Consider the following 20,628-nt stretch of genomic DNA (forward strand, 5'->3'; position numbering starts at 1 on the left):
AGACTGTCTGCTCCACCCTGAGACTCCACCCCATCCAAGCCCAACACAGATGCTATTGCAATTTGGTAAGTCTAATCCTATAAGGCTGTCTCCAGCACCAAACTTCTCCCAGCATAGACGCAGCTGATCCTTACAGCCAACTGGCCTGGAGGTCAATTCCTCCCAGTGATACCAACAACAATCAAGACTTAACTACAACAAGGCTGTACACACAGTCCACAAAGGGGTGCACCAAGAGTGTCCACCTCAGGTTAACTGGGGAGGCAGACCCACTGGGCCATATAGGAAACCTAGCACACAAATTTACCCTACCAACTCAGGGAAGCAGTGAAAATGCGGCGTCAAAGAAACAGATCACAAACAAAAGAAATGGAGGAAAACAAACGACTGGATATAGAATTCAAAACCATGGTTATAAGGCTTTTCAAGAATATCCTAGAAAAGGCCGATAAATATAACGAGACCCTCGAAGATATGAAAAAGGACCAACTAGAAATTAAACATACACTGACTGAAATAAAAAATATTATACAGAGACCCAAAAACAGACTAGAGGAACACAAAAATCAAGTCAAAGAATTGAAATACAAAGAAGCAAAAAACACTCAACCGAAAAAGCAAAAAGCAAAAAAAAAAATCCAAAAAGTTGAAGATAGTGTAAGAAGACTCTGGGACAACTTCAAGCATACCAACATCAGAATTATGGGGGTGCCAGAAGAAGAGAGAGAGCAAGATACTGAAAACCTATTTGAAGAAATAATGACCGAAAACTTCCCCCACCTGGTGAAAGAAATAGACTTACAAGTCCAGGAAGCACACAGAACCCCAAACAAAAGGAACCCAAAGAGGACCACACCAAGACACATCATAATTAAAATGCCAAGAGCAAAAGACAAAGAGAGAATATTAAAAGCAGCAAGAGAAAAACAGTTAGTTACCTACAAGGGAGCACCCATATGACTGTCAGCTGATTTCTCAACAGAAACTATGCAGGCCAGACGGGAGTGGCAAGAAATTTTCAATGTGATGAATAGCAAGAACCTACAACCAAGATTACTCTACCCAGCAAAGCTATCATTCAGAATTGAAGGGCAGATAAAGAGCTTCACAGATAAGAAAAAGCTAAAGGAGTTCATCACCACCAAACCAGTATTATATGAAATGCTGAAAGGTATTCTTAAAGAAGAGGAAGAAGAAAAAAGTAAAGATAAAAATTATGAACAACAAATACATATCTATCAACAAGTGAACCTAAAAATCAAGTGAATTAAAAACCTGAGGAACAGAATAATCTGGTGAATATAATAGAATCAGGGGCATAGAAAGGGAGTGGACTGATAATTCTCAGGGGAAAGGGGTATGGGGGGTTCATGAAGAGACTGGACAAAAATCATATACCTATGGATGAGGACAGTGGCCGGGAGGTAAGGGCAGAAGGTGGGGTGGGAACTGGGTGGAGGGGAGCTATGGGGGGAAAATGGAGAAACAATTGTAATAATCTGAATAAAGATTTATTAAAATAAAAAAGAAAAGAAAAGAAAAGAAAAAAGATGCACACCGCCAGAGGGTGAAGGGATGGAAAAAGGTTTTTCAGGCGAATGGAAATGAAATAAAATCTGGGGTAGCAATACTTATATCTGACAAATTTGATCTCAAAGTGAAGGACATAACAAGAGATAAGGAAGGCCACTTCATAATACTAAAGGGAGCAATCCAACAAGAAGAAATTACTCTGGTAAATATATACACACCCAATACAGGAGCACCCAAATACATTAAAAAACTCCTGGAGGATATCAAGGGAGAGATTGACAGCAATACAATCATAGTAGGAGACTTTAATACCCCACTATCACCATTGGACAAATCCTCTAAACAAAAAATCAACAAAGAAACATCAATCCTAAATGACTCACTAGACCAGATGGAATTAATTGACATCTTCAGAACATTTCACCCCAAAGCCACAGAATATACATTCTGTCAGATTGCAGCGGGAAGGCTGGGGAGTGTTGGGGAGGGAGGGAAATAGATCAACCAAAGGACTTGTATGCATGCATATAAGCACACCAATGGACACAAGACACTGTGGGGGGTGGGATGAGGGCATGTGACAGAAGGTAGGGGTGGCTGGGGGATGGTCAATGGGAGAAAAAGGAGATATATGTACTAATATATGTAATACTTTAAACAATAAAAAATATTTTTAAAAAAGAAAAAGAAAATGTATAGTACGAGTTTCCTCAAAAATAAAATATTTACCCTTGAAAGGGAAAAAAAAAAAAGAAGAAGATTTGGTACGTAGACACAATGGAATACTAAGAAAAGATGAAATACTGCCATTTGGGATAATGTGGATGGGTCCTGAGAATATTAGGCTACGTGAAATAAGTGAGGCAGAAAAAGCTGAGCACCACGTGATCTCATATGTGGGATGTCGCACTAAACTCGTGGACACAAACAGTAGTGTGTTGGTTGTTAGAGGGAAGGGTATGGAAGGATGGGGAGGGAAGGGGGACTAATAGATAGTGACAGAAGAGGATTTGACTGTAGGTGGTGTGCATACAGTGCAATATACAGGTCTTGTAACAAATCCACACCTGAAACCTATATGATCCTATGAACCAATGTCACCCCCCAAAAAATTAAAATTAAAAAAATAAAAATAAAAAAGTGTTTCATTTATAATTGCCTTAAAATCTAAAAGTCTTCAGATAAAACCTACAACAGTTGTTTGTGTGCTGAAAACTACAAACTTTGTTGAGAGAAATAAAGACCTAAATAAATGGAGAAATATACGTTGTTTATGTTAGGACTAGTAGCCCTGCGCACGAATCCGTGCACCAGTAGCTCGCTGCCGCCCTCCTGTAGCTCCCTCCGCACCCGCCCCCCCCGTCCTTGTACCCCCTCATAGCTTGTTGCCCTGCTCCTTCCTGTAGCTCTCTGCCGCCCACTTGTAGCTCGCTGCCCCACTCTCCTGCTGATCTGTGATCCAGTCGTTACGCAGTCGGTTGTTACGCTACATCTTTATTATATAGGATAGCATTTCTCTCCAAGCTGATCTTTAGATTCAAAGGGATCCCAATTGAAATCCCATCAGTCTTTTTTTTAAAATAGAGATTGATACCGTGTTTCTAAAATTAATAAAGAAATGCAAAACATCAAAAAGTAGCTAATTATCTTTTGAAAGGGTGAACAAAATTGAATTCAATAATTTATACAATCTGACTTTATGATTTATTATAAATCTATAGTAATCAAGATAGTGTGGTATTGGCATAAAGATCTATATCACAGAATACGAAGTCCAAAAAAGACTCACACATCTGGTCAATTCGTTTTTTAAAAGGTTGCAAAGGTAATTTGGTGGAGAGAGGATTGATTATCTTTTCAACAAATGGCGCTGAAAGAACAGCATATGTGTATGCAAAAAATAAAATTTGATTCTCCTCAGTATTTATCTTGAGAAATTAAAGCTTAGGTGCATACAAAAACCTGTACATAAATGTTCATAAAAGCTAATTTGTAACAGCCAAAATCTGGGAGAAAAATCCATCAATATGTGAATGGATAAACCAGTTGGGATATATACATGCTAGAGAAAACTATCAACCACTATCAATTACACAAAAACGTGGATGACTCTCAGATACTATGTTGAGTGAAATAAACCAGAGGGAACAAAGTAACACTATATGATTCCATTTCTACAAAATAAAAAAAAATATGGTAATAAGAGGCAAAATGTAGATTACATGGAAAGAGCAGGTTTTTGGTAAAGGGTGGTGGGAAGATAAAGAGAAAATTTTGGAGGGAATTAATATGTTATCTTAATTGTTGCAATGGCATCATGATTATTTCATACACATACTACACACACCACACACACAACTTGATAAACATTTATTTAGTGCTATTTAACATGTGCAGGTTATTGCATATCAGTTATATTTCAACAAAGCTGTTTAATACAACTACATAGTTCTTTGCCGTTGTATAAAAATAAAGTTTCATTTTTTCTGCCTAACGCAAGGTAATTATTTGGTATATTAACCATGTTTTAGGGTCAGAGTATATGGATCATGTTAGTATCTCTAAAGTTAATTAGGCCCATTTACCCACACAAATAGCCCTGGTTTTTAATGGTTTATAAAATTTTGTTTCAGTTTTTTACAGTTTATTTGTTGTTGGTGATTTCAAAATTGCTAACTTTTGAATTATTAATTGGAATCTGTTATAGAAATGGAACACATAATTTAGTTGTTAAACGTCTACCAAAGATTATAATATACTAGAGGCCCGTTGCACGAAGATTCATGCAATAGGCCTTCCTTCCCCTAGCTGCCGGCACTGGTTTTCCTCTGGCACCTGGGACCCAGGCCTTCGCTCTGGCCACCACCTTCCATCTTCGCTCTGCCCAGAGCCTTCAGTCTTCACTCCAGCGGGAGCACCGCTCCTGTAGCTCCCTCCAACCCCCACCCTTCCCGTCATAGCAGGCGTCCCACCCCACTCAGCCGCCCCGCCCAGCCACTCTGCGCCTGCATGCATACTGCCCAGAGGCCCAGAGCAGCTAGGGGGTGGGGCCGCCTCCATCTTTGTTGGGTTAATTTGCATACTCACTCCTGATTGGCTGGTGGGCATCACAAAGTGATGCTTAATTTGCATATTTCTCTTTTATTAGTGTAGATATTGTAAAATACAATCCTTGAGGCCAATGAACTTGAGTTCAAATTCTGACTCTGCCACTTACTGGCTATGGATCCCAGGAAAATTTTATAACTCAAGTGTCAGTTTCCCCATCATGGAATAGGACTGATTTTGGGTAATTTGTAAGCTTGGTTGGGAGAAAAAAAAATTCTGTGTAGGTAAGGTCTAGTACACAGTAGACACTCCCAAAATTTTTCTTTCCTTTCTTCATTGTATTAGATGAATTAACACTAGTTCTGTAGCTGATAAACCTCAAAACCCCAGAGGCTAAATGCATTAGAAATTTCTTTCTCATAGAATATCCAATTGGTAACTGGGGTTTTTTTTTTGGTGGGTCTCTGCCGTTTTCAGCACAAGCCACACTCTATATGTCAATATCCAGCCAGGCTTTCAGAGACAGAGGTAGTGGAAAATATGGTAAGAGATTAAATATGGACCAGGCTTAGATGTAGCACATGTCATTTTTACAACTGTATTTATTTCACCACAACTCAGTCATATGAGCATAGCAGTGATGTAGTCTAGGAAAGGCAGATTAGCTCTGTGCCCAGGAAGAAGTCAGAATCAAGTTTTGGTGAACAACCTGTATATTTTTTCCACATACCCTGGGTAATTAGGAATGAAGTTCTGAGAAACAAATAAATGTTAGGATATAGCCTTGGCAATATCCAATGTGTAGAGCGGTAGTAGAGCTCTATTTCAGATAGTTCCAGTTGCTGGTATGTTAATTTTTATGTGATATATTATCACTTGAAATACTAATTCTTGCAAAACTATAATAATAACAATCATTCTGGACACCATCAGCAACCATTTCTTTTCCTTTTTTTTTTTTTTATCAACTATCACTTAATTTTATTACATTTATTGGGGGCAACATTCTATCTAATAAAAGAGTATTGTGTGTTGACCATCACTCCAACACACAAGATGGCTGCCCCTATGTGGTCAAAGATGGTTGCCCCCATGTGGACACAAGATGGCCACCACAAGATGGCCAGCAGGGAAGGGCAGTTGGGAGGGACCAGGCCTGCAGGGGAGGGCAGTTGGGGAGGACCAGGCCTGCAGGGGAGGGCTGTTAGGGGTAATCAGGCTGGTAGGGGAGCAGTTAGGCATCAATCAGGCTGGCAGGGGAGTGATTAGGGGGTGATCAGGTTGGCAGGCAGAAGAGGTTAGGGGCAATCAGGAAGGCAGGCGAGCAGTTAGGAGCCAGCAGTCCTGGATTGTAAGAGGGATGTCCCAGATTGGAGAGGGTGCAGGCTGGGCTGAGGGATACCCCCCCCCCCATGCACGAATTTCATGCACCAGGCCTCTAGTTGGTTAATAAAATTATATACATATAATTTCTTTGGAATGCCAACTTTTTAAGAAACATTGCACTGTGCATTTTATTAATTTCTGTTTTAGAGTATAGAATTCTTAAGGACAAAGACACATTTTGGTGTTTTATTTTTTTTCCTTCAAGTCTCCTGATATTACGTAGAGTAAGAACAGTCTGTGACATTTTTTGAAAGAAAGATTATTAGAAACTGAATCCTAACTACTAGAAAATATTCCTGTGTCATTCTAGCTTCCTAGACACCAATGTATACTCACCTTTAAAAGAAAAATGTATCTTAAAATATCTTAGAATGGACATATCAATATTAATAATGCATGTCTGAGAGCTATGCTTCTGAGGATTCAATAAAATTATACCTTATGACAAATTTGTATCTAAAGAAATTGATTCTTAGAGAATATGGCTTATTCATGAAATTCTTTGTGCGTAACTTATTCAGCTATTCACCAATCACTAGAAATTCACTGCTGATGTTCCCTAAATTACACATTCTCTCACTAACAAAGGAAGATGATTTTCTTTTAAACCTTTGAAACAATAAAAACAAAGTAAAATTCTACACAAGCATATGTCCCCATTGCTGGTTTAGTGCTGGTGGCTGCTAATTTCAGGCCATTCCAGTTTTATGAATTATTTTAATCTAGATTATCTTTAACAAGCATCATGTTTAAATTAGTATTTTCCTCCAGACATATCAAGAACATATCAATCTTTCTATGAAAAACTGAAATATGAACTGGAATTAAAACAGTCAAATTAAATGTAATGCAAAATAATTAAGATTAATAACATAATTATTCTTTCAGTTGGCTGGATATATTGCATATAAAATTAAAGGTCAAATTCTAATTATATTATTTGTTTTTAAACAGTTTTACTTAATGTAGTCTGTCAAGAACATTTATGTCTCTGAAGAAATTAGAATACTACATAATTGTAAGCATTTTCTTGAAAGGGTAAAAATACCTTGCTCAATTAAAATACTAAAAGGAGCCGAAACCGGTTTGGCTCAGTGGATAGAGTGTCGGCCTGCGGACTGAAGGGTCCCGGGTTCGATTCCGGTCAAGGGCATGTACCTTGGTTGCGGGCACATCCCCAGTGGGAGGTGTGCAGGAGGCAGCTGATCGATGTTTCTCTCTCATCGATGTTTCTAGCTCTCTATCTCTCTCCCTTCCTCTCTGTGAAATATCAATAAAATATATTTTTAAAAAAAATAAAATAAAATACTAAAAGGAAGACTCCTTTTTTCAGCTTTATTGAGGTATAATTGGCAAATTAAATTTTAAGATATTTAGCCCTAGATGGTTTGGCTCAGTGGATAGAGCAGCAACCCACAGACTGAAAGGTCCTGGTTTGATTCTCGTCAAGGGCACATACCTCAGTTGCTGGCTTGATCCCCAGCCCTGGTCTGGGCATGTGCAGGAGGCAACCAATTGATGTGTCTCTCTCATATTGATGCTGCTCTCTGTCTGTCTCTCCTGCTCCCTTACACTATCCCTAAAAGTCAATGGGAAAATATCCTTGGGTGAGGATTAACAAAAAATAAATAAATGAAATATAAAATTTTCAAGATATTTAAAGTGTGAAATATGATAATTTATATATACACACACTAGTATATATACACATATATACATATATACATACCTATATACATATATACATACTCATCACCTCACATATTTATCTTTTATTTTCTTTTCCTTTTGATGAGAACATGTAAGTTCTACTCTCTTAGCAAATGTCAATTATACAATACAGTGTTGTCAACTATAGTTACCATGTTTTACATTATCCTCAGTTCTTATTCATCTTATCTAAAAGTTGGTATTCTCTTACTGATATAGGCATTCCGTGGGTCCAGGAACCCCAGGGTTTGTGACCCACTGCCCATTCTTGGCTTCACACAGGAAAGAATTCAAGTGCCGGATAGGATAGAGTTTAAAGTGAAAGTGAACTTATTAGTGAAGCAGTGAGATAGGGAATGGACTACTCCACAGACAGAGCAGCCCCCCTTTAGTGGAATTTGCTTCATTTATTGAGGTTCATTTAATGGGAATATGGTATTCAATAAGGGGAAGAAATATTTAGGACCTTCCTGAGGAAAAGATGGAGATTTCCCAGAGGAGCTCCGTGGGCCATTTTGTGTCGGTTTCTGACCATGGTGGTACGGATTTTATCTTGTAGTATGTTAATGTATTACAATGAGAACATAATCAGGCTAGCTAGGGGTTACGATTAGGTGCAATTATTCGCCATGTTGGATCCAGTGAGTTTGCCAGTTTTAAGCCATAAATCCAATCCGATGGGTGTGGTCTTCCCTCTTCTTGACAACTACTGTAGTGTTTATTGTCACATATGAAATCTCATTACCAACTTCTCCCTATTTCCCCCTTTCACCAGCCCCCAGCAACAACCTTAATGCCCTCAAGGTTCATCCACATTGTTACATATGGCTGGGCTTCCTTTTGTAAGGCTGAATAGCACTCGCTTGTATATATATATGTATGTATATATATACTAGAGGCCTGGTGCATGAAAATTCATGCACTGGAGGGGGGGTCCCTCAGCCCAGCCTGCCCCCTCTCACAGTCCGGGAGCCCTCAGGGGTGGGAGGCGACCTGGTGATCAGGGGAAGGCGATGCCCCCATCACACCTCTGCTGCTGCCACTGTTGGTAGCACAAGCCTCAGCCAGCCCTGGTTACCTGAGCCTCGGGCAGCCCTGGGTGGCTGGGCAGCTGCCATCTGAGGCTTACCCACACCTCGGGCCAATCCTGGGCAGCTGGGGGGCTGAGGGAACTAGGGTCTCCTGGAGGCAGGCACGCGGGGCAGAGGGGACTGGGCGCCGCCATCTTGTGGCTGTGGGAGGAGCTGGCTTTAGGAGCCTTCCAAATCACCACCTAAGTTGGCTCTTTCTATGATATTCATTCTCTATTTTTAATTTCTTGAGGAACCTCCATACTGTTTTCCATAGTGGTTGTACTAATTTACTTTCCCACCAAAAAGGGATCTCTTTTATCTACATCCCCACCAGCATTTATTTCTTGTCTTTTTTATAATAGACATCATAACAAGTCCTTTGCCCATTTTTAAATTGGGTTATTTGTTTTTTGGCTATTGAATTGTATGAGTTCCTTGTATATTTTAGATATTAGCTTCTTATCAAATACGTGGTTTGCAAATATCTCCTTCCATTCCAAAGATTGTCTTTTCATTTGTTGATGGTTCCTTTGCTGTGGAAGTTTTTCAGTTTGATGTAGTCCCACTTGTTTATTTTTGCTTTTGTTGCCTTTACATTTGGTATCATATCCAAAAAGTCATTTCGAGACAATTGTCAAGGAGCTTGCCTTCTATGTTTTAATGTTCAAAAGTCTAATGATCTCAGGTCTTACATTCAAGTGTTTAACCCATTTTCAGTTGATTTTTGTGTATGGGGTAAGATAGTGGTCCAGTTTCATTGTTTTGCATGTGGCTGTTCAGTTTTCCCAGTACTGCTTATGGATGAGACTGTCCTTCCCCATTGAGTATTCTTGGCTCCTTTGTTGTAAATTAATTGACTCTATTTGCATGAGTTTATTTCTGGACTCTCAGTTATTGTCCCCCATTGGTCTATGTGTCAGCTTTTATGCTGTACCATACATTTTTTATTACTATAGCTTTTACTCTAGTGCAAAATCAGGAAGCGTGATGCTTTCAGGTTCCTTCTTATTTTTCAATATTGTTTGGCTATTCAAGGTCTTTTGTAGCCCTGCACAAATTTTAGGATTCTTTGTTTCTATTTCTGGGGAAAATGCCATTGGGATTTTGATAAAGATAGAAAATTTTTACTTTACAAAATTAATTTTCATTTGTAATGCTAACAGCAAGACACCCATGAAAAACACACATGGTGTCTAAATAAGACAAAGGAAAATCATTTGGGCAAAAATAAAAAAGGATCCCAAATCAATTATATAGAAAAGATTCCTTTATTAACTTTTGGTCGAGAATATGTTTGTATATTTTCAGAAAACAACTCCAAGACCATGTGGATTCCTGCAACAGAGAGGAATTGACAGGTCTGCTCCAACCACGAAGACAAGAGGAGAAACAGTCCAGAGATGGAAGATGCTGATGACGCCTTGCCATGCTAGCAATCAGCCGCTGTGCGTCGCAGCAGGTTGCCTAGGACCAAACCAGAGAGGGTCAGACCTGCATTGCCACCATGTGCCCACCATCCAGATATCATTGCTGACATGTACACATAAGGAACTGTTTGACATTGAAACGGAGACTCAGAACTGTTGGACACTGGAATTGGGACTCAAACATTTTTTGTTATTATATGTTTATTTCTAGTCTGCAGAGGCAAGATTTTTTAAAGGAAAGAAATGGGGAAAAAAATAGATACAGAGGCAAAGAAGCATTTAACAGACTGTCAAACTACAGCGGGAAGGCAGGGGAGGTTGCGGGGAGAGGGGGCTGTAAGAGATCAACCGAAGGACTTGTATGCATGCATATAAGCATAACCAATAGATACAAGACACTGGGGGTGGGGGCAGGTAAAGGCATGTACTGGGGGGTAGGGGAGGCCGGGGGAGGTCAATGGGGAAAAAAAAAGGAGACATATGTACTACTATTTGTAATACTTCAAACAATTAAAAAAATTAAATTAAATTAAATTTAAAAAAAGATTGCATTGCATCTGTAGATTATTTTGGGTAGTATAGATATTTTAACAATATTAATTATTCTAATGCATGAGCACAAAATATCTTTCCTATTTTTTTGTGTTTCTTCTTCAATTTCTTTCATCAATGTCTTACAGATTTTAGTATACAGATCTTTCACCTCCTTGGTTAAACTTATTCCTATTTTATTATCATTGATGCTATTGTAAATGGGATTGTTTTAAAGGGAATTCTTAAATGTGATACTTCTATACAAAAAGTATGGAGTATATCTTTTCTCAAAATATATACAATAATATGCTAATTAATATTTTTTAGTTATCAAGGTATTTTGAATCTTCCTCCTACTTTTACTATTATGCTAATGTACAGTTGGTCTAGGTCAGTGGTCGGCAAACTGTGGCTCACGAGCCACATGCGGCTCTTTGGCCCCACTTCCACAAAATACCACGGCCTGGGCAAGTCTATTTTGAAGAAGTGGCATTAGAAGAATTTTAAGTTTAAAAAATTTGGCTCTCAAAAGAAATTTCAATCGTTGTACTGTTGATATTTGGCTCTGTTGACTAATGAATTTGCTGACCACTGGTCTAGGCACATCCTCTAGGGTATATATGGATGAATGCACATATATGTACTATTGTTTCTTACATTTATCATTTTTAGATTCATTCTTATTTATTTTTAGTTATAAATTATTATTTCCAACCAATCAAAAATAACTTTAATAATGTTTTTAATCCAGTATATGTCATTCCACTCAAATAAATTATTTTGATAATTTAATGAAGAAAGAATCAGATTGTAAAGGGCTTTCTATGTCATACCTATGCTTTGATTTTATCTTGAAGACAAGGAGATGTACTGAAAAATGTTAAGCAGTCACGTGAAATAGCTATTGTTCTATGAAGTTAATAAAACTTGGTGACTAGATGTAGTGGATATGGTGGGAGGAAGAGTCTCCGAATGACTTCTACATTTCTGGCTTTAGTGTCTGAATATATGTACATGGATCAGTAGTGGGAAACTGTGGAAAGGTGCTAATGCTGGACCAAAGATGGCTCATGTGGTTTGTATGTACTGAGTTTGTGATATCTATACATTTCCTGTAGGTGGAGATGTTATATGAGTAGAAATTCATGTTGAACAGTCCTATCTTCTAAAATGTTCTCATCCTTTGGTTTCCATGGAACCATTGTTTTAATGGCATTGTGCTCCTGGGTTTCCTCCCACCTCTAACGCTGGGCTCTTCATCCTTCACCAGGGGGCATTGCAGAGACTTCCCAGAGTCCTGACCAAGGGTGCTTTCTCTTCAGAGATCTCACTCTCACCAACGCCCTCAGCTACGTCTTGGGGGCACGATAATTTCAGAGGTGGTAGGAAAGCTTAGGGGCATGTAAGTAGAAGGAATACCAGGAGACAGTAAAGTAATCAAAGTTTATAGTGAAAAATTTGATAAATTGGTTATTCACAGCATACAATTCTAATTAGATATCAAGGACAGACGAACTTCAAAGGATCATTTTTTGGGGGAAATTAGACCACCTTTATCAGAACAAAGCCAGGTTGCATGCACAGGCCTCACACCATATTGCAATGGGTGGAAAGTAAATAGGGGTGTATAGAGGTGACAAGCAGAGGAGACAGAGTATTATAGATTAACTAGAGGCCCAGTGCATGAAATTCGTGTATGGGGCAGGGGAGGTCCCTCAGCCCAGCCTGCACCCTCTCCAATCTGGGACCCCTCAAGGGATGTTTGACTGCCCATTTACGGGGATCGGGTCATGGGGGTGTGGCCAGCCTGGGTGAGGGGCTGATGGCTGTTTGCAGGCTGGCCACGCCCCCTGGTGACCCAAGCTCCCAGCCCCTCCTTTTTTTTTTTTCAGCGCCTCCTTGAGTGGAGGCCAGGGCTGGCTGGAAGCAGGTATCTGGGATTTATTTATCTTCTATAATTGAAACTTTGTAGCCGTGAGCAGAGGCCAAGGCCGGCCAGGGTGGGGGGGAAGCTTGGCTTCCTCCATCGCCAGGGGCAACCCAAGCCTCCTGCTTGCTCCAGCTCCATGACTGCTGCCATTTTTTGTTGGGTTAATTTGCATACTCGCTCTGATTGGCTGGTAGGTGTAGCAGAGGTACAGTCAATTTGCATGTTTCTCTTTTATTAGTGTAGATGTGTAAACAAAATGACCCGGTATAAAAGAAGGGCTGAAACAGAAGCTAAATCAATCGCATTCCAGCATTTATATCTTTAATACAAAATGTTAAATAAAACATAAAGCAAAAATATTACTTGAAAAGCATTTGAGAATAACAAGACTATTTCATTTCACTGGATTGGCTATTAAAAAGAAAAAACTAGACACGATGTCTTCATATGTCTCCTCAATATTTTTTTTTGTATTCATTTAGCATGAAAAGAAAGCTTTTCATTTATTAAACCTGATGAGCAATGGGTTTTAATATCTGGCTACAGGTTATATGATATTATACATAGGGTTCTGCTAAATTATATTAAGATATATACTGACATTACAAAATATTCTCTAAGCAGTTCATGTTAATTCAGTCTTACAAATATGTATTTATTTTCTACTGAGAGGTGATTACTAAGGTAGGTATTGAGGATCCAAATATGGATAGCTACAGTCTCAAAAACACAACCCAGATACCCTGAAAATGTTAATACAATGTGGTAAGTACTAAGGTAGCAGTAGGTGCAGTGAACACTGGCAACACTTAATCTCACTGAATGATTCAAGCATGAGGTAACTAACTGAAGCAAGCCTAGAAGGAGAAATAAATATTAGCCACTAAAGCAGAGAGAGGGCATTCAAGACAGAGACAATAATATGAAAAAGTTATAGGTATATTCCAGAGCATGCAACATGAATGGCATTATAAGCAGCAGTCTGATGTACTGAAGCATAATGTATACAATAATAGGAACAAAGGCCGAAGAAAGAGATAAAAGCACATTTCTGAGAGCCTTGTATGTTATTATAAGGAGCTTAACTGTAGGTAAAGCACTGGATTAACATGCTCAGAGTGTATTTTTAGACAACCATTCTTGCTGCAATGAAGAGGAGTAAGACTAGGGGCAAGGAAAGAAGTTAGGAGGATAATAAACCAAGGGTGAGATGACAAAACCAGATGGGGACATAAAACAGACATTGAAATATAGGAATGATTCAAGATCAATTCACATGGTAAGAGAAATCCACAATGTTTATTGATGGATTAGACGTTATTGGTGAGTACAGAAGTCTAGGATAACTTGCAGGATTCTGGAGTTGGTGACTTGGTGGATGGTAGTGCCATCAATTCACAAGGTGTAACAGGAAAAGGAATAAATTTGAATGGAGGGAACGGGCAGAAGGTGATGAATTTAATTTGCAGCTGTTAAGTCTGTGGGACAAGTGCAAGTTTTAAATGGATTTGTTTAGCAGTTTTTTTGGATACACAAATATCTAAATTAGCTGAGATCAAAGCTAAAGATATAGATCTGGGATCGCCATTTAAATGTTACTTAAGACCATGGGAATGAATGAGAATGCTTTGTTAATGGAGAAGAAACTTGTATGTCTTTCACATTTACCATTCACATTGCCCTCTGAGTTCTTCTTTCACAACTATACTTCATTTTAATGGGATTTTACCTGTTTGTCCATGTTGTGGTCTAAGAAGAAAGCAACCATTTTGATATGACCAGAAACATGGATAGGAACTCTATCTATCCATGTTTTCCAATTTCCTGTTCTTACCAATACATTGCTGACTTAGCCTGCTTTGAGTTATCTTCTCCAGAAGAAAACAGACCTTTGTGTTTCTTCCATAGTAAAAGCTCTCATGACACCTGCTACCAATAGTGTGCTCCCAAGGACTAGCTAAGCTTCTATGTCAGTTTCCTACGGCTGCTGTTGCCAATTACTAGACACTTGGTGGTTTAAAGCAACATGAATTTATCATCTTGCAGTTCTGGAGATCAGTAGTCTGAAATCAGTTTAACTGAGTTAAAATCAAGATGTTAGCAGGCTGGCATTTTTTTTTTTTCTGAAGGCTCTAGGGGAGATTCTTTTTCTTATACCAGCTTCTAGCAGGGGTCCTCAAACTACGGCCCGCGGGCCACATGCGGCCCACCGAGGACATTTATCCGGCCTGCCGGGTGCAGCTGCCTGTCCTGCTTAGCAGCCGACTCGTCCCGGGCCCGCAGTGCGCATAGGAATTTGTTCATAGTTTTTTTTTTTTTTTTTTTAACTATAGTCCGGCTCTCCAACGGTCTGAGGGACAGTGAACTGGCCCCCTGTTTAAAAAGTTTGAGGACCCCTGTCTAGAGACTATCTGCATTCCTTTGCTCATGGTCACCTTCCTCCATCTTCAAAAGTGCATCACTCCAACCTTTGCTTCCATCATCCCATGTTTCTTTTCCTGCCTTTGACTTTCTTGTTTCCCTCTTATGAGAGCCCTGGAGTCTACATTCGGCCCATGGGGTAATTCAGGATAAACGTTTCATCTCAAGATTCTTAATTACATCTGCAAATTTTCATGAAAGATAACATTCACTGGTTTGAGGGATTAGGACCTGGACATCTTTCCTGGGCTATTGTTCAGCAACTATATTGTCTATGACTAGAAATGAACACAGTTGCTAGCCCTGGCTTACAGTATTGCTTATAGGCACTATGCTTATATAAATAAAGTAACTGGCCATATATATGATATTTAAATAGCATTCCTTAACTGCAAATAAGTATATGCACAATTACTACAAAAAAGTGCTATCAGTTTTACTTGCACAATAGCACTGTTCATTTCCAAATACTGTAACTAAGAAATAATGTAAATTTTATAGCTGATCAATGTAACAGACATTTATCATTTTTCTGACGTGATCATCAAATGCTTTCTTTCTGTGTTTTTTGTTTGTTTGTTTTAAATCCTCTCCTGAGTATATTTTTTCCATTGACTTTCAGAGGGAGTGGAAGGGAGAGAGGGAGGGAGAAGGGGAGAGAGACACATTTAGTGTTTACCTCCCTCATATCCCGACCAGGGCCAGTGATCAAACCTGCAACCCAGGTACACATCCTTGACCAGGAATCAAACCCTGGACTCTGTGGTAAACAGGCCAATGCTCTATCCACTGAGACACATTGGCCAGGGCTCAGATTCTGCTTTTTAATCGCTCCCTGAATTTGTTTTGAGAAATTACTTATTTCCAATCCTGTGTACTTTGGAAGGGTAATAAAACCAGGTGACTGCCTTCCATTCTGGAAGTCAAAAGCCAGTCCTCTCCCTCTGGGGTACAGCCAGGGAGTTAGTGCCTGAATGGAGTTTGGCTAGTCAAATGCTCTACAATGTGACATTTTGATCCAGTAATGTGAGGTTGGAAACAACAGATGGCATTTACTCATGTTGACTGAGCAGCACCAAACCAAACTGTTTTTGTCTTCCCAGCTTCCTAGCCCTCCAGTACTATCTCAAACCCTGCTTGTTTCCAAGATTGCTTCCAGCCCTCTGTTAGGTCGCGAAGGAGGAACACAGGAGGCCAGAATGGTGAGGGATTACAAATTTATTCGATCATTGGCACACCAGGTGGCTGAGCTTGGATGGCTCCAGCACCCAGTGAAGGGAGTCAGTGGCTTTTAAAGGACTTTTGGTGGGCTTTTCTGGGTGGAGAATTCTCTGTGCATACCTGGAGGGGAGATCATGGAATGCGGTCACAGCAAGTGAAATGTGGTCTCAGCAAAGAGAATGTCCATAGTGAAATGGCCTGAAAAGCCAGTTCCCGGGGGAGGGGAATCGATTCAATTGCTCGATCAAACCTAACACCCTCCCTTCAACTATGGAAACTTTCAATATCTTCCCAATAAATTACTTTCTCTTAAATTAGCGATACTTGGTTTCTGTCACTTATTACACTGAGGATTTACCTCCATTTCTTTGAGTGTTTAGTAATGGAAAATCACTCAGTAAAATTGCAGAAAAGCGATTATTTTTCTGAGTCATATCTTTATGGAAACTGTTTTTCACTTCCCTGCATTTTTAGAACTGTTTTCTTGAAAAAAGAATATTCTATTAATATTTATAATTAGATATCACACAAAGCAGATGCTAAATCTTATGCTATAACTTTATGGGTACAATTACATAAAGAAGATTATATACTCTTTGGCATCATGTTCTCTGTGGGAGCTGTGGCACAAAGGACATTCTCCTGTTCTTTTTTTGAGTAGCCGGGAAACAGGCACACAGTGATTGACCACAATTACTTTTAACTATTATCATTGTCATCTTGAACATCAGTACTTAAGTGGCTAGAGAAGTTCAATGAATACTTGATTGACTTTTTTTCTCTTTGACCCTCATCACAATTCACCCAGTCACACCATTTATCGCTATTCTAACCCTGAGGCCACAAGGATTAAGTACTGTTTTCAGAGTACAGAAAGGTGAGGACCTCAGACTCTGTGAAAGAGTCTGGCTTCCGAAGGCACTTGGGGTGGGGAGTGGGAAGTTTACTGAGGTCAGAGAACAGGAGAAACAGATTTGTTTTTCTGATTACCCTTTGAATAATACAAACAGGAACCGGTGGGATATAGTATATTGTGCAATCTAAGCCGCACGTTCAAGAACTGTAGTGGTATAGATGGGGAAACTGAGGCTCTGAGGAATAATTGTTTGAAAGTAATGGCATAGGGTTTTAACGTCGGCCCTTGTGAGTCTAGATTCTTTCCACTACTCCATCTCCTCTCTGGCGATTACTTCTTAAAAAATTCTACTAGGGACCTCGAGGATAACGAGAAGAGGACATAGAGAGTGTGGTGAGCTCCTAATTCCCTCCCTAAAGAAGGCCAGGTTAGGAGCAGGGCTGCCTTCTCCGAGGACGAGGACGCTGCTGGAGGGAACGGATGGGCACGCCCACTAACGGGTGGCCGCCTCCCGGTTCCATCCCCGGCTGGTGGGGCTTTCCTCTCAGTCGGGTGTGAGCACACTTGCCAGCACGGAGGCTGAGCGGGCAGCACCCGCAGGCCGAGGGCACGCGTGGGGAACACCGGCGCCTCCAGCCGGCCACGGCGCACGTGCTGGGCCGGGGCCGGGGCCAGTGGCCGTGCCGGGGTAGCTGGGGCGGATGGAAGCGGCCAGCTCCCGGCGCCGCCGCCCGCCCGCCAGCTCCGGTGGTTGGGCGGAGGAAGCGCGGGACTCCTCCCCACCGTATTAACATGCACCCAGAGGCGGGTGACCAGCCCAGCTCGCTGTGTCCCCGCGCTCAGTCTCTGCGCCAGAGGCGAGCGCTGCGCTCCGGTCGCCAAGATCCCGAGGACACGGCCTCTTCGACACCTGGAGCCCCGGTGAATCGGCAGCATCAGTGGCAGGAGCGGCCGCAGCCGCCTCGGCTCTGTTCCCGAGTCCTTCCCCTCACCCCACTGAGAGCCTGTCCCGACCCAGGACACCCCTTTCATCCTCCGTCCGAAGCTCCTGGGACTGACAGACGGTCGCAGGGAGGACCGAGGGCCAGACTGAGAGCAGCGGCAAGGTAACGCTGGGCTGCGCCGGGGAGCTGGGGCGTGAACGGGTGGTGGCGGCCCCCGGAACCCAGGACATCGCCACCGCCACGGTCGTGGCGCGCTAGGTCGTGGCGCGCTAGGTGTCTTGCCCGCTGCGAGATTTCTGCTTCTCTCTCCAGGGCAGGGATGTGGGATGGGCTCCTGGCCGCCCGCCCCCTGCCCCCCGCCCCCCGCGGGGACCACTTCCCTTTGCCTGGGGCGCACTCCCGGCTCGGCCCCCGGAGGATCCCGGGAATGCCGGGGCTGGCGCGCCCCTCTCCAGGCGAGCTGTCCTAGCCGCTCTCCCGGCCCCGGGGAGGGGATGGATTTCTAATTGCGACAGGGTCCTGGCAGGGGGAGGGGAGAAGAACCCCACTCCTGGTCAGCTCCGCGAGCCAAATTCACACCCCTCCGCGTCCCCAACCCCTAATGCACCTTGCAGGGGAGGAGGGGGCTGCTCAGTGCAGGGGATTGCTCGACTCCTGAGTCGTTTCCAAAGCAAGTTGTTGCACTTGCTTTTTAGGTGACATTTTGGCATTGGTCGCGGAGCCTCCTCCGTGTGTGTATGCGTGCGCGCAAGAGAGAAAGCCAGAGAGACAGAGGCACAAAGAGAGACAGAGGCACGGGTGAGATCGAGGTACAGCAACACACACACACACACACACACACACACACACACACACACACACACACACACACACACACCCATCCCAGGGTCCTACTGGAGAGTTCCTGGCGAATGGGGTGGCGGCCGATGAGACCCAGTATTCAGCGACTTGAATGAGCGGGGTTGGAGCCCAGACCAAATGGGGACCTTTCCTTGTGGCCGGGAGAGATAACAAATTGCACTTTCATTGAGGGGCGGCTGCAGCTGCAGGACGGACCTTCACAGGGCCCCGCGGGATGAAGACCCTGCATTCAGCACTCTGGCTGCTTCGCTCTTCGGGCAAGGCGAGCTGCCCTTGCTTGGTGGGGTGGCAGTGAGTGGGAGGGGGCATGGGAAGGGGCGGCCCGCTGCTCGCTGCTCGGGTGTCCAAGACATTGAATGCCTATGCCTGCGCACCAGCCTGTCCCCAGCTCCTGGGCTCGCCTCCCTCCTGGCCAGGAGCGCTGCGGGATTTTCTGTCTGAGAAGAGGAAGGCTTTTGGAGGGGAACGCATTTGAGGTGGAGAGACAGTCGGGACAGGGACCCCCGTAGGTGAGATGCTATTTCTTTTATGGACTCAGGCGAGACTGTACACGCTTGACACAGTGAGTCTGGCTCCGCTGTGGGAGAGATCGATGCTCCCTGTCTCACCCGGGAATAGCACATGAAGTTATGGAATTACACGGTGAAAGACGTATAATAGAAGTACCCATTAAAGACAGATCTTTAGCTTTGGGAGTCCTCGCAAATGACTTTGTAAAGTGCTGATGGAACAATTTGAGTTGCTGTCAGACCCTGGGAGGGGGAATGTGTTTAGAACTAGGAAAGTGATTTTAGGACCGAATGCGAACACCACACCATGTAAATTGTTGTTACCAGAAAGGTGCTCACTGCCTTTTGACTTATTTATAGCAGGATTTCGTGGCAGGAAACAGCTTTGCACTGGCCTACCTAATTTTGCATATATAGCAATAGTCTTTTTCCCAACTTGAATGGAAATGACATGAAGGCAAGAGATGTTACAAGTATCCTAATTTACTGTCAGAAGGATAAAGTTTTCTTTGCTTATATTTTTAAAAAGGAAATTCAAAGCCCTAAGGAAATATTCAGTCTATCTATCTAAAATGTATGCAATTTAATGTTTTGGATATAAAAGATACACTTGGTTCAGAAAATCATATTCTGTCATGATATAGGAAAGTTCATAGAAATCTGGTGTCAATAGCCTTGTTATTCATTTCCTTAGGATTTATTAGTTCAAAGTTTAAAGGTGCTGTAGGGAAGTCACTGCATTCAAATAGTCCTAGTTCCAGATCTAAAATTCCCTGATTTTTTAATATTGTCTCCCTGAGGAGAAAGTATTAGTTTACTTTATATGAGGAAAACTTAAATGGATTTGCAAATATGGAGTATTTTTTAAAATTTATATGTGTCTATAAAACACAGAAACAATTGTGCTTGGGGGGAATAATACATATGAGTTATCTTTATGGGATATTTTCATGATTTAGTATCTTTAATTTCTTCTTCAATACAAACTTTGTTCTGCCAGGATGAAAACCTTGGGAAACCATATGAATGATTATTGAAATCAAGACTTTTCTTTCAAAATATTATGGAGCCCATAAAAAGAAATAGCCTAAAACTACGTGCTGTTCTACTTTCTAAGTCCTTTTAAGCACAAGAGCCCAATTGAATCACACTTGGAAATACAACTTACATGTACT

The 20,628-nt window shown here is 41.6% G+C and overlaps 1 protein-coding gene across 5 annotated transcripts in view; it reads left to right on the top strand.

Moving 5' to 3' along the window:
* Window positions 1–17,658: 17,658 nt before the first annotated feature.
* DLGAP1 (DLG associated protein 1) overlaps window positions 17,659–20,628 on the top strand; it is a gene marked incomplete at its 5' end in the record, with an annotated part of 693,962 nt that continues 690,992 nt past the window's right edge. For 4 of the 5 annotated variants that reach the window (XM_080685502.1, XM_080685519.1, XM_080685518.1 and 1 more), the window contains one exon: window positions 17,659–18,245. The remainder of the gene's footprint in view (window positions 18,246–20,628) is intronic. The other variant, XM_080685513.1, reaches the window with a different exon arrangement.

Source organism: Plecotus auritus (genome assembly GCF_963455305.1).
Source record: "Plecotus auritus genome assembly, chromosome: 8".
Taxonomy (NCBI): Eukaryota; Metazoa; Chordata; class Mammalia; order Chiroptera; family Vespertilionidae; genus Plecotus; species Plecotus auritus.